The sequence below is a fragment of the Haplochromis burtoni genome, unplaced genomic scaffold (genome assembly GCF_018398535.1).
Source record: "Haplochromis burtoni strain Fernald_Lab_line unplaced genomic scaffold, NCSU_Asbu1 Contig_334, whole genome shotgun sequence".
NCBI classification, from domain to species: Eukaryota; Metazoa; Chordata; class Actinopteri; order Cichliformes; family Cichlidae; genus Haplochromis; species Haplochromis burtoni.
Window position 1 is genome coordinate 360,675 of NW_024582695.1, and position 12,893 is coordinate 373,567.

General features: G+C 42.3%; 1 protein-coding gene across 1 annotated transcript in view; it reads left to right on the top strand.

The window, feature by feature from the left end:
- Positions 1-2,482: 2,482 nt before the first annotated feature.
- Positions 2,483-12,893, top strand: part of grin2aa (glutamate receptor, ionotropic, N-methyl D-aspartate 2A, a) — a 171,751-nt gene continuing 161,340 nt past the window's right edge. Inside the window, exon 1 of the mRNA XM_005942459.3 lies at positions 2,483-3,305. The gene's annotated coding sequence lies outside the window, so the exon portion shown is untranslated. The remainder of the gene's footprint in view (positions 3,306-12,893) is intronic.

Here is a 12,893-nt window from a genome sequence, read left to right on the forward strand (position 1 = left end):
ATAACTAGTATTTTTTTTTTTTTTAGAAATGCAATGTTGAACATCCCTTACTGTGTTAAAAAAAGAAAATATTGAAAGTGAATTAAATTAAAAATTTAATTAAACTAAACAGAAACCCTGGTTATCCATGTGTTCTTATATATTCTACTGTCCATTGGACTGACAAAGTCTACATTGTGTATCGCCCTCAGCAAATAACTGTAAATTACGAACAGGTCACTTGTCAGATGTAGGCTATTGGATCTCCATTTATGTGTCAAATCAATTCTGAAAGAGGATAAAGTTGATTATCTGATGAGGCAGTCACGAGTGTATAAACCAGTACACTTCAAAGATGTGGTATCGTGGATAATAAATAGGAGGTCATGCTACAAAAATTGGTGTTATTTTTATTCCTGCGGCGAGGGAATGTACAGATGGGTGGAAAAACTGTAACGTGCTGCCAACAGCTTAAATGTACCTTAGCACTGATTCTCCAAGTCTCTGGGACTCAACTGGAGGGAAGAAAACTGCTTTAATAATGTATGCTCAACAGGGGTTTTATCCTGAACCAACCTGTGTTTTTATCCGAGCTTTGAGCATGTTTTCCACTCACTGTGAAGTTGTTTGCTTTAGACTTTGCGTGCCTCCCACTTGCTTCTCTTTTTACCAATGTGAGATACATCATTGCTTCAGTATTTTGAGCTTAGAAGATTTTTATTTTATTTTATTTTTTACCAAAGTATAATCACAAAGTCCATTTGAAAGACTGAGGAAATCCAAATTATGCTCGAGGACTTGTGTTTGTTGCTGATATCATTGACTTTGTATATTTTAATAAGCGGTCATCACTGGTTGTTCCTGCATATTTTTATCTGTTGCCCCTAAGTACTCCCAATTGCTTTCATTTATTGGTATCTTACTGGTACTATAAACCTAGTTCTAATATAATTATAGCTATAATTAAGTGCTGATAATCTCACTACACTCTTCAAAGACTTTATTAAGCACACCTTGCAAGTACCACATTGGACCACCCTTTGCCTTCAGAACTGCATTAATTCTTCATGGCACATATTCAACAAGGTGCTGGAAACATTTCTCAGGGAATTTGGTCGATATTTGGCATGACAGCATCACACAGTTGCTGCAGATTTGTCGGCTGCTCATCCATGGGGAAAATCTTCTGTTCCGCCACATCCAAAAAGGTGCTCTACTGGATTGAAATCTGGTGACTGTAAACCAGTTTGAAAAGGTTTGAGCTCTGTGACATGGTGTTTTATTCTGCTGCAAGGAACTATCAGAAGATAGGTGCACCATGGCCACCGAAGGACTGACTTGGTCAACAACAATATGCAGCTAGACTGTGGTATTTTAACAATGCTCAGTTTGGTTTAAAGTTTGAAATGAGAGAACTGATGAAGACTTACACCAAAGGTTTGTGACCCTTGTTTCCAAGTCAGAAACAGTCCTAGTTAAGCTACTACACAACATCAGTGACTTTGTTAAACGCAGATCAGTCCAAATATTGATAGTATCACTACGAGCGCTGGTATTGGTATTGGATCGATAGTAGCGTGATAGGGTCGATATCTTGTTTCTATCCTTGTTTCTAAGTTCAATATGTAGATCTTAGAGGATAACCCGTTTGTGTTGACTGTCACATTTATTTTATTTATTAATTTATTTTTAGTGCATTTAAACAACAGAAGCTGACCCACAGTGCTTTCAAGACAGGCACATTTACATTGCATGTCTCCAAAACACCCAGTTTCAAAATATATGAAAAGCTGAAAGTTGTATTTTATTGTATTAACTAAGTATTACGGAAACTAAAAATCACAGTAATTTAGTGGTCATTAAAATGTGTTCAGGATTTTCAAACGGTGATGATTTAGCTCATAAATCATAACACACTGCTCTTCCCTAGTAAGTTGCCTTTACAGGTTAAAAGTATCAATAGTGGTATATCTATAACACTGGGACTCTATTTAGTTGGTATTGGATGGATGCTAAAATTTGTAGTATGGCACAGCACTACAAGAAACCAGCAGGTGGGCTCTAATCTGAGCAATGAGCCAATGAGAACATCAGCAAGAACCAAGGCATCAAACCTAGGTAAGTTAACTAGTGCAAAAATAATTCATGTTCAGTAAAAGATCACCAGCGAAGATTTCAGGCCAAGCCTTTTGTTTTTGTCTGCATTAAAAAGCAAGCAAAGCGAAAAAATCCACTCCATGTAGTTTATTGTACAATAATAACATTATATTAACATTATATTTTTCTTTTGCACTGTAGGACCTATGGTGTGCTCTACTGTAGTTTCCCGGAAGGATTGATTGTGTTGGGGGGAAAAAATGAATGGAGGGGGCCGCTGCTGTCAAAAAGAAGATTAGTCTTGACAAAAATAAGAATTGAAATGGTGTAACGTTTCGGGAGTGGAGGGTAAAATGTGCTCTCTCGCTCATTTGTGATATAGCCCAACTGTGTGGGTTTTTTTTTTTTTTTGGACTGAGCCGCTGCCTGATGGAGCTTTAGCGCAGAGAGCAGGGGAGAGAGAGGGAGAGCGACAGACCGACGGACCGCCAGTCCGTCCATCTATCCAGCTGCCCCTGCCTCTGCAGAAGCGCGCAGGCACACACGCTGACTAAACGCCAGCACGCTCTCTCTCCCTCTCTCTCTCTCTCTCTCTCTCTCTCTCTCTCTCTCTCTCACACACACACACACACACACATGCTCGCGCGCGCGTACGCGTGAACGACAAGAAACGTTGGGAGAGGGTCCCATGCACGGCTCGCAGGCTGCCGGAGCCTCTGCTGTACTGGTCAATGTGCGTGTGCGTCTATGTGCGCGTCCGGCGTCTGCATCTTCCCCCTATGCGCTCCTCTCCTCCCGGGACAGGAATAACGGGATACGGGGAGCTCCAATCGCACCGAGGCAGGTTGAACCCCCCCACCCCCACCCCCCCACAATGCGCGGGGCCAGTGGAGATTGCAGTGGAGAATCAGCAGCACAGGCGCACACACAATGAAGATTGGATTACAATGTTTTTTATTCGGAGCGGCGCGCTTGTGAAGTGCTAAAACGGGGGATTTCATTCATTCATTCATTTTTCTTTCTTTTTCTTTTCTTTTCTTTTTTGTTGGACACGCTGGAATAATTCATTGCGAGAGAGTCGTTGATTTTTTTGTTCACCCCCCCCTCTCTCTCCTGTTGTGCAGTGTTTGTGAGACCATCAGTGGCTACATGGTTTCTCGGAGGATAGAGGGGACTGTTGCAATGCCATCTCGCACCACTGTTTTGGAGCTCTGTGGAAGGGAGATGCTGTAAGTACTTTGCCGTATCTCTTATTGCTCTCCGAAAATGGGTTTTGATGATCATAACCCCCCACCCACCCCATCTCCTTGATCGGCGCGTGCCACTGGCGCCTTTTTGTTTTACCCACAAGCGTCCCTCATCCAAAAAGTGCGGCACCACACCGCAGGGACACGGCGCTCTAAATAATAATTAGAATAATAATAAAACAAGATCAACGTGGATGAAGACGATTAAAGGGAGTCGGTACGCAAACAAAAAGCAAACTCTGCAGTCCAGCCTCTCGCGTCAAGCGCTATAATTTCCTATTAATTTACACTGGCGCAGTGAGCGGAGCGCAGGCGGCTTCACGCAACACACACAGAAACACACACACACACCAGTTTATTCCCTTAACTTAAATTCATTGGCACACAGCTATAATCTGTCAGCTCGGCTATGAAGAAAAAAAGAGAGAAAAAAAAAACCAGCTTCTTCGGCTGGTCTTTGGGGGCTCGTGCACTCCTCTTCTCCAGTTTCTCAAAGTATAACCACCGACACAAGAAACCGAGCGTGTTTTAGCCGATAAAAACAAAGATGGATGATTGAGCGATGAGTATTCTTTTATTCAGAGGTTGGACAACACTTTTTTTTTCTTTTAGTCATCCCAATTGTTGGCACAACTTCTAGCTCCTCTCATCCCGCATCAGGATGAACAGTCATCATACATCAAGGAGGCCTGTAGTTAATTTCTTTTTAAAGTTGTAATTTAAAGAAGGGAGATGCACATCGTGCCTGTTCCAACCTTAAACTGTGACACGAAGTGAGAACGAGCTCAAAAAAGAGAGAAAAGAAAGCTCTTTCACTGTGCGAGGAGCGTCTCAGCCAAGAGTGGGGGATTCAGGCCCACTTTCGCTTTCACCAGTAGGGGTCGCACTTGTATTGTATTGGCTTCACTGAACCAAACGGGGAGATCCAAATGAATTTACATCTACCCCTTCCCAGCACCAACGCACACACATTCTCTCTCTTCCTCCTGCGCCCTCAGTCACGTTGTTAAAGCGCAGTTCTATCACGGAAAAGCTCTCTCTCTCTTTCCCTCTCTCTCCCTGCATCCAGAGGCTGCTGCCCATGGAAGGGCAAGCCAGTTTTTTTTTCATGACATCAAAAGGATCAAATGTATTAAAACCCACTACTTCCATCCAGGTAGAGTCAGGCCTTACAGTGCACGGTTGAAGGGTTTTCCCCTCTCGTGCAGGAGTGAAAAACGTGAACGTTTGCTTGCATGCGTGCGCCCAAACAGCTTCAAAGTATTGTTGCATGCCAAACAGGAGCAACAGCAGACACAGGGGAGAAGGGAGTCAAGAGAAAATGGGGAGTCTGAGAAGATAAAAGAGCGGGAGAGCGAGATCTTCTCTATGTGTTTGAGGGAGAGAGACGGGGAGATAGCTGTGATTGATTTTTAATGGCCCTTTATTTACATATAGATGAAGACAGAATTAGCAGAAGACAGCAAGAGAGTGATTCAGTTAGAGGATACCCTCTGACAACTTTAAAGTCGAGCACAGAGCAGATTTCTCCTGCACAGCAGTGTCCGTGTGCTTCGGATTCATCAGTGCTTTTCACGGGTGAATAACACCTGAAATCACCTCTGACTCTGGCCTTCGGGGATGGTTTAGGAGAAAAGATTGCTTACTTATTGGGCGAAACCAGGAACACCACGAGATCTGGATCTCTTTGTGATGCCACAAGGCAAGATCAAGTAGCACGTGAACCTACTCATGGATCTAAATAGCATTCTTCTGCAGATGTTTTACCCATCGTGCCGATCACAGCACGTTGAAATTGCAAGTGAGAAAGAGAGACGCTGCACTAACATGGGATTACTACAGGCTCCAGAGCAGGAAGCAGAAAGTGACTGATGCAATTAGCACTAAAAGAGCCAAAAGTAAATGAGTGAGGTGTCAAACTATAATGTGAATTCTGGTATAATGAGGGGGACAGGGGGGCGGCTAGGTGTATATTGGGGCATCAGGTGCCTGCATGGAGAACAAAGAAGCAGAGAGAGTGCACAATTGTGTTCACATCCATTATAAGAGAGAACACAAGCAATCTCATGTCTTCCTTTGTCTCTCGCTCTCTACCTCTCTTGTGCCCATACACTCAGTGGGTTTGCAGGGAGCTAAAGAGGTATGCGCAGTGGGCACACAACACGGTGAAGCCTGAGTGGTAACAGACGATTACTTCCACTGGGCTTCTCACGGGCGCTCATGCACATGTCAGGGCACACAGAGCAGATGGCTGGGGCCTGAGAGAGACTGGATGAGAGAATGACTGGAAAAAAAATGGACAGAGGAATGAGGTGACAAAGGAGAGGAATATGAGGGGAATATGGGGAATTGTGTAGCAAAGTTTGAGGAACTGTGTCTAACAAAAGGCACATCATGTCAGCAAGCTTGTCAGCTAATTTGTCGCGCCTCAGCTCAAACAAAAAATTGGCCCTGATTACATTGTTATGGTTATTTGGCAGGTATTAGAGCAGCCCCCAGAATCATTAAAGATATTATACAACTGTTAGTCTCCATCGAGAGAGAACTGATTTGGCAGTGTAAACTGAAATCTTGTCAGCTAATTTGCAAACACTATACTTCCACAGGTTTCGGTGAACTGGGTTTAGCAGCATTTTAATGAGCATTTTTAAAAAACAATGTAGACCTTATATGTAACCACCGTGACTTTTTCAGCTTCTGCAATTTAAAGGATCCGCTTGTTTTGTTGGAGCCTGAAGTGACTATATGTAGATAAGAGGGTGGGGTGCTAAGCTATCAGAGAATGCTAATGCTAATGTAGCACAGATATTTCCACGAAAAACAGCCAAAAGGGAATCAACAGCAGAGACACAGCGGAGAGGTCCTGTTCAGTGACTCTGATTGTTCAAAGTCAGGCTTCAGGTGCCTGTGTTGAGACACCTGTTGATCAAAGCGGTCATGCCCCTTACTCCTGCAAATAATAACAATAAATGACCCCCCCTCCCCCACGGAGTTGTTATGACTAATTTAGGGTTGTGAGGCTGGGGCCTTTCCCAGATGTCATAAGGTACATCCAGTCTGTCATGCAGAAAGGACCCAGGCTGGATTTTTAAATCCAAAGCACTTTACTATAAGGCAGGAGTGCTAACCACTACATCACTGCCTTGGTACACTGACAATGGGGACCAAAATGGTTAATTGTACCAGGCTGTAAACATGCTTTTTAATGCTATAAAGTTTGGCATTTTAACATCTGTGCATCTGTGGAGAACAATTCATTTCTGAAGTGGTCACTAGAGTTAATACAGTTTGGGGATTCCTTTGTTGGCTTCAGTTTCCAAATTGGAAGGTTGGCCCTTGGTCTCTTAAGGTAGCACATTTTTGACTCCTCTCCTTACACACTCATGCTAATTATTAGTTCTTATAAACATGAGAATTTAAAACTCTTTGTGTGTTTAGCAGAGGCTTCTTTTTGATACGGGTGTTAGATGACAGAAGGTGAAATCCATTAGCCGGTGAAAGAAAAATAGCTTTACTACAGTCTTATTTTTGGAAAAAATAGTATCCAATCTTCCTTCGCATGCTTAGTTCGTATGCAAAGGAAAGTAGACCTATAAGTTCAGCAGCACATTGGTATTCATACAGTTTCCTTCTCCTGGTGTCTGTTTTTTTCAAATGGAAGAATCTCATTTTAGAATGAAACTCTTGAAATAGAAAAGGACAGAGGGATAGAGAACCTGGGGAATGAATGAAATTAGTTGCAAAATAATAGGAGAACAATTGTGCAGGGGGAGAGAAAGGGAAAACGAAGCAGAATTATTTTAGTATTTAGCTATCGTTGAATTATTCTTTGTGTAATTGGGCACAGTGTTACAAGTATGGAGTGGGGGCAGGAAGAGAAACAATACAGAAGGGGGGGGGGGCATCCAAATGCAACCATGTTATTTACTGAGTTTAAGAAGCCAATAAATAATGTGCATTTATTTGTGAGGCCATAAAAAGGTAATATGACAGCAAAGTCGTGGATTGTTTGTTTATGCTCTTTCTCACTCTGCTTGTTGCGGTTGTGGTGTTCCAACAACATGCGCCAAGAGAGAGAATCTCGTAGTTCCCTCTGGTGGACAAACTCAAACATTTTTGCCTTAGAAATGCAGATACCATATTTCAACAAACTGCTAATATCGGCTCATATATTCACCCCCATATATGGGTCAGACTCTAAAGAAAAATGACAAATGGAGAATAATGGTTTTGAGAATACACACAGTGCCTCAAGTTAGCTCAGTTTGGTAGCAAATGGTCGAGATGGCATAAAGATGCAGTATGAAAGATGAAAGTGAGGACAGATGGATAAGTGAAGGTATGAAGTGATGAACGAAGTCACAGATGAGCTAGTGAGGGATGGAATGAAAAGCATGCAGTATTTGGGACACTCTTGTAACACATACATACCCACACATCCATGCCCTGGGTTGTGGCATAGCAAGAATCACACTTATCACCCTCAGTATCAACCACTCTGACCGTGTAAATAAATCATAGAGTGTGTAAACTATGTTAATCTAATTTTTATACCACGTAGAAGATAGCAGAAAGAACAAATGTGGCCACGGCGGCACATGCAATTATATTAACCGTTACATAAAGATAATGCAGCTTGAATTATTGATGCATGTGAAACCTAGTTGCGTGCGGATCGGAAATGTGGGGTTTGTGACCGTGAAGCACGAGGGAATTGCGGCCGTGGCTTAGCGAGAGAGATTTTTTATTGCCGAAGTGTCTGCGTGGAGAGCGTCCTGTGATTGAATATGTAGAACAGGAAATGAAATGATACCTATAAAAGCGCCTCACTTTCTTATTGACGGATCACCAAGAGTGAAGAATTGAAATGAATGCGCGCACGCACAGGGAGGATCTGTTTTGTGCCTCATGCTCGTGAGGAAATAGCAGTCTGTGTGTGTGTATGTGTGCATGTGTGAACACTAGCCAGTAGTATGGATGCGCCTGCCAAACATCATTTACGGTTGTGGTGCCAAGAAACGGTAGCCTTTGTGTGACGACAAACTGCCCAATACGATTTGGCTGGGGGTGCTCTCTCTCTCTCCCTTTCTTTCTGTATTTCTCGCCCTCTTTTATTATACCACTTTTTTTCTGCCTGCTTTGCTTTACTTCCTCTATTTTTTTTATCCTCTACTGCTTTTCTCATCGCCCCAAAATATCCCTGTACTGCTGCAGAGTTGTGACAAGGAAACGAAAAAACCAAAAAGACCACAACACTCTTTTGTTTGTCAGATTTCCACGGCACCAATTGGAACTGAAACATAATCTTGTCATCCCGACTCGCCTGTTTCTATAAATACCATATTACACCAAATTGGTGCCATTTTGACCCTTTTTTATGAAACTGGTTTGTGCTGAGTCCCGTCGCTGTGGCTACTCAGAGCAAAGGCTGCGTGTGCGCACTTTCCCTAAATCATTTTCCACGACAGATGCTGCATCTCATGAAATTGTCTAACAGCTTGCTAGCTGTTTTGTTTTATGTGTGTGTGCATCATCTAAAGAGAACACGAGAAACAAATACTAACAAACAAATACTAATATTCATGCCTGCACAGTGCACATTTATAGAACAGTGTTGTTTTAGTTAAGAGCATGTCCACCAAAGCTCCGTGGAGACTTTCCAGACTGTGTGGGCTTCATAAGGCCTCTAAATGGTGAAACTTAAGACTGGAATGCTGTTCTTTAACAGATTCTGCTCAAGTTCTCTTCTGAAAAACTGTATATGTAATCTGCTCCACAGGTAATGTTACACAAACAAAATTCAGTTCAGTTCAATTCAATACTGAATTGAAAGAAATACTTTTAATAATCACAAAAACACTTGCCTCATGGTGTTTTATATTATAAAGACCCTACAATAGTACAGAGAAAACAGAAAAAATCCAATAATCAGATGAGTTCTATGAGCAAGCACTTGTTGACAGTGGGAAGGAAAAACTCCCTTTTAACAGGAAGAAACCCTGGCAGAACCAGGCGAGCGGAGGAAGGAGAAAAGAGAGCAAAAATGAATAATAATAACAAACAACTAAATGATGGAATAGAAGCTTTTGCTAATGGGATCAAACTGTGACTATCGAGCAACACGGTGGCATGGTGGTACGGTGGTTAGCACTGTTGCTGCACAGCAAGAAGGTCCTGAGTTCAATTCCACCATCAGGTCTTCTGTGTGGAGTTTGCATGTTCTCCCCGTGTTTGCATGGGTTCCCTCCCACCGTGCAAAGACATCTAGCTTGTGGGGATAGGTTAATTGATTAATCCCAATTGCCCAAAGGAGTGAATGTGGGTGCGAATGGTGGTCTGTCTCTGTGTCTTAACCCTGCGACAGACTGGCGACCTGTCCAGGGTGTACCCTGTCTCTCGCCCTATGACAGCTGGGATAGGCTCCAGCACCCCCTGCGACTCTGAAAAGGATAAGCAGAAGCGAATGGATGGATGGATGGATGTGACTATTGAGTGGAATGTGTGCTTGGAAGTGGCCAACATTAAAAAGGACTTTGTGATTATGTTGTCTCTCGGCTAGTGAAGCAGGATGGAGATGATCGCTCCAAGTAATGTATGATGCATTTAAAGCCTGAATTCAAACAAAAGCCAGTCCCATAGAATTCAATTACTTCACAAGCTGCCAGGGCAAGCCTGCATGTAATCCTGAGGCTTTTTGACAAAGGAATATGACGACTTCTTGACAGAGACACTAGGAATCCATTAGGCATCAGCGCGCTCTCTGCAGTGAATGGACTGAGATTTTGGATGATTCATTCTCCGGTCTCTTCTCTCAGTGTTTCTGCTTAGTTGGGCAAGAGATGGGTGGGTGGGGGGGCAAGCATTCCTCTGCTTGTTTTAAAAACACAGGATGACACAGTTGAGCCCGCATGCATTATTCAGCTCACATTAGAGCCCGTCCTTTGGAGTCTCAATTTCATTACAAAATCACAAGGTATGACAAATTCTAGCCTACAGAAAGTAATCTGAAACTATCATTATACTTTAAAATAGACAGTGGAGAACAATCTTTCTCTGTGTTTCAAGCAGTTTGTGTTGAGCGGTCATAAACAACAACAAAAAAAGTCAGAAAATAAAAAGCATTTCATTGCACTTCTTAGGCTGAAAGGCCACAATGTTTATGACAAAAACAACAGAAAGGGCCACTGAAGGCACTTGAGAAAGAAACTGCACGCCACACGGCTGGTGAATAGAGAGCTGTGCTCGCCCCTGCAGCCTTCAGAGGGATTCAAGCATGCGATGTAAGTATGTGCACTAGTTGATGGGGAGGATCGGATGTTTGAGGTTCCCAAACTCTTTACAGTCTGAACAAAAAGCAGATTGCTTCTTCCTTGGCCTGTGGCCCAGGCCTTTCAGCTTCTTTCATTAAAATCTTTTAATATTTTCTGAAACAACTTGTTAAGTAAGAAAAGTGACAAAGAGACATGAGTCACTCTGTTCTGCTGTCTGTCCATGGAAGCTTTTGCCACCCTGTTGATTGCTTTCTATGCTATTTTGTCTTTAATGTTAATGGTAAGAGTGTGACCTCACGAAGCTGTGCTGCCTCTGACAACAGCACGCTGAACAACAGCTCCTGTGAATCAGTTATGCACCAGCGGTCTCCGCACCCATGCAAAAACGTAAGGGCCTGTCAGTGAATCCATAAATCGTCAACAATACACATGGACGCATTATGTGACCATATGTTTCATGCCTTTCTGAGCTCGCTCACGCTCTACTGTTCAGCACACCTGCTCATAAGTCTTAGAATGCCTGATGATGTTTTATGTTCGCTGAGCACTGGCTTTTCAAGGAGGCCGTGAGTGCTCTCTCCACGGGGGAGGGGTTGCGTAGAAGCGATGATGTCGCTTCGCTTTTCTGTTCGATTTGTGCAGAGTAGCTGTGATCACCGTCTAACCTGTTAGTCACGTTGGCACACACAAACATTTGTTTTCAGCGAGGTGCCCTCGATCGCCGTACTTCTGCCCCTCCGTCAGAGGCATGCGCTGTGTAGCGTCCCATGCTATTTGCAAGACTCGCCCTTTTGTATTGGTCTGCTTTTTTTTTCTTAGCTTTATTTAGTTTGCTTCATATTTACCTATGGGGTACAAACTAATCTCTTTGTGAGTGTATCTGTGTTAGCAACATTAGGTTTTTTGATGGGTTTCCATACAACTTGAGTATTTTGGAAAAGCGCGTCAGTTCAGTGAGGCATTTAATGAAAACCTGGGTGTGACCTTTGCACCCAATAGTTTCATACACTGTTTAACTTTTATAGATTTTTTTCAATGTCTTCTAGAAAGAAGTAGAAAGAAAATGCCCAAAAAGTTTTTGGGATTTACCTACCTGGATGATTGAGCATGCATCAAAACGTTTGTGTATGTTTATTAAAATAAGATATTTTAATATTTACCATAAAATTAATCAAACTTGTAATGCAAAAAAGTTGACTTGATATAAGGTTTCAATGCTTATTGATCTATAGGATTTCAAAAGAGCGCTTAGCAGTTGGATTAATGGAATGATAAAAAACAATGTGGGCAGGGATGGAGCGTCATGTCCTCTTAGGAGCCGAGGCCTATTGCAGGATAACTAAGAGATGGTTCAGGGTAACGTGATCCAGGCCAAACTGAGGAACGTTTTAAGTCTAATCTTAAGAGTAGAGAGAGTGTCTGCGTCTTGAATCCAAACTGGGAGCTGGTTTTACAGGAGATTTAAATTTAGAAAAGTCAATTTTGGATTAAACAGGGAGTCAGTGAAGAGAAGCTAATATGGGAGACATGTGCTCACTTTTTCTAGTTCCAGTTATTGCTTTCGCTGTAGAATTTTGGATCCAGTGAAGGCTTCTTATGGTAATTTAAGAACAACCTGATTATAATGGATTATGGCAGTCCACGTAAAAAAATCACAAACTAGTTTTTCAGCATCACGAAGTGTTGGGCATGGTGGCGTCTAGGGTGGACCTAGCGTCTCACCAAATAATAGCTGGGTTTGATAAGCAGAAGAAAATGGATGGATGATTTTAGGTAAAAACAAATTGCAAAAACATTGTTGGCTTCTTTGTAATGATGTCAGTAAATCTGGAACCCACTGTGAGAAAAAGCTAAGTAAGCAGAAGGTACTTTCAGCTGCTGTCTCATTTTCCAGCACTTGATTTGGCACAAACTTTACATCGAATGCCTATCTTGATACGACCCTCCCATTAATCCATGCTTGGGACTGGAGTTAGGGTCACACTAGGTGGATTAGTGTCCTCCCAGATATGAACCAGAGATCTTTACTGAATAAGGCAAATGTGTTAACTGCTATACCACAAGTTAAGCTAATGTAAGCATAGGTGGGTCCAGTATTTTGGCAACACCTGGTTGCTGAGTGATAGCCTGTTCCTCTAGCTGCACTGTAAAAAGAATAACCCTATTCAAATTAAAAAAAATGATGTCCAATTGTCACATCCAAAATATTTGGCTTTATAGAATCCAAATTGAGTCACTTGATATGACCTGATACTTTTATGTTGATATAAACAATATTACTAGACTTGACTGAAACTTT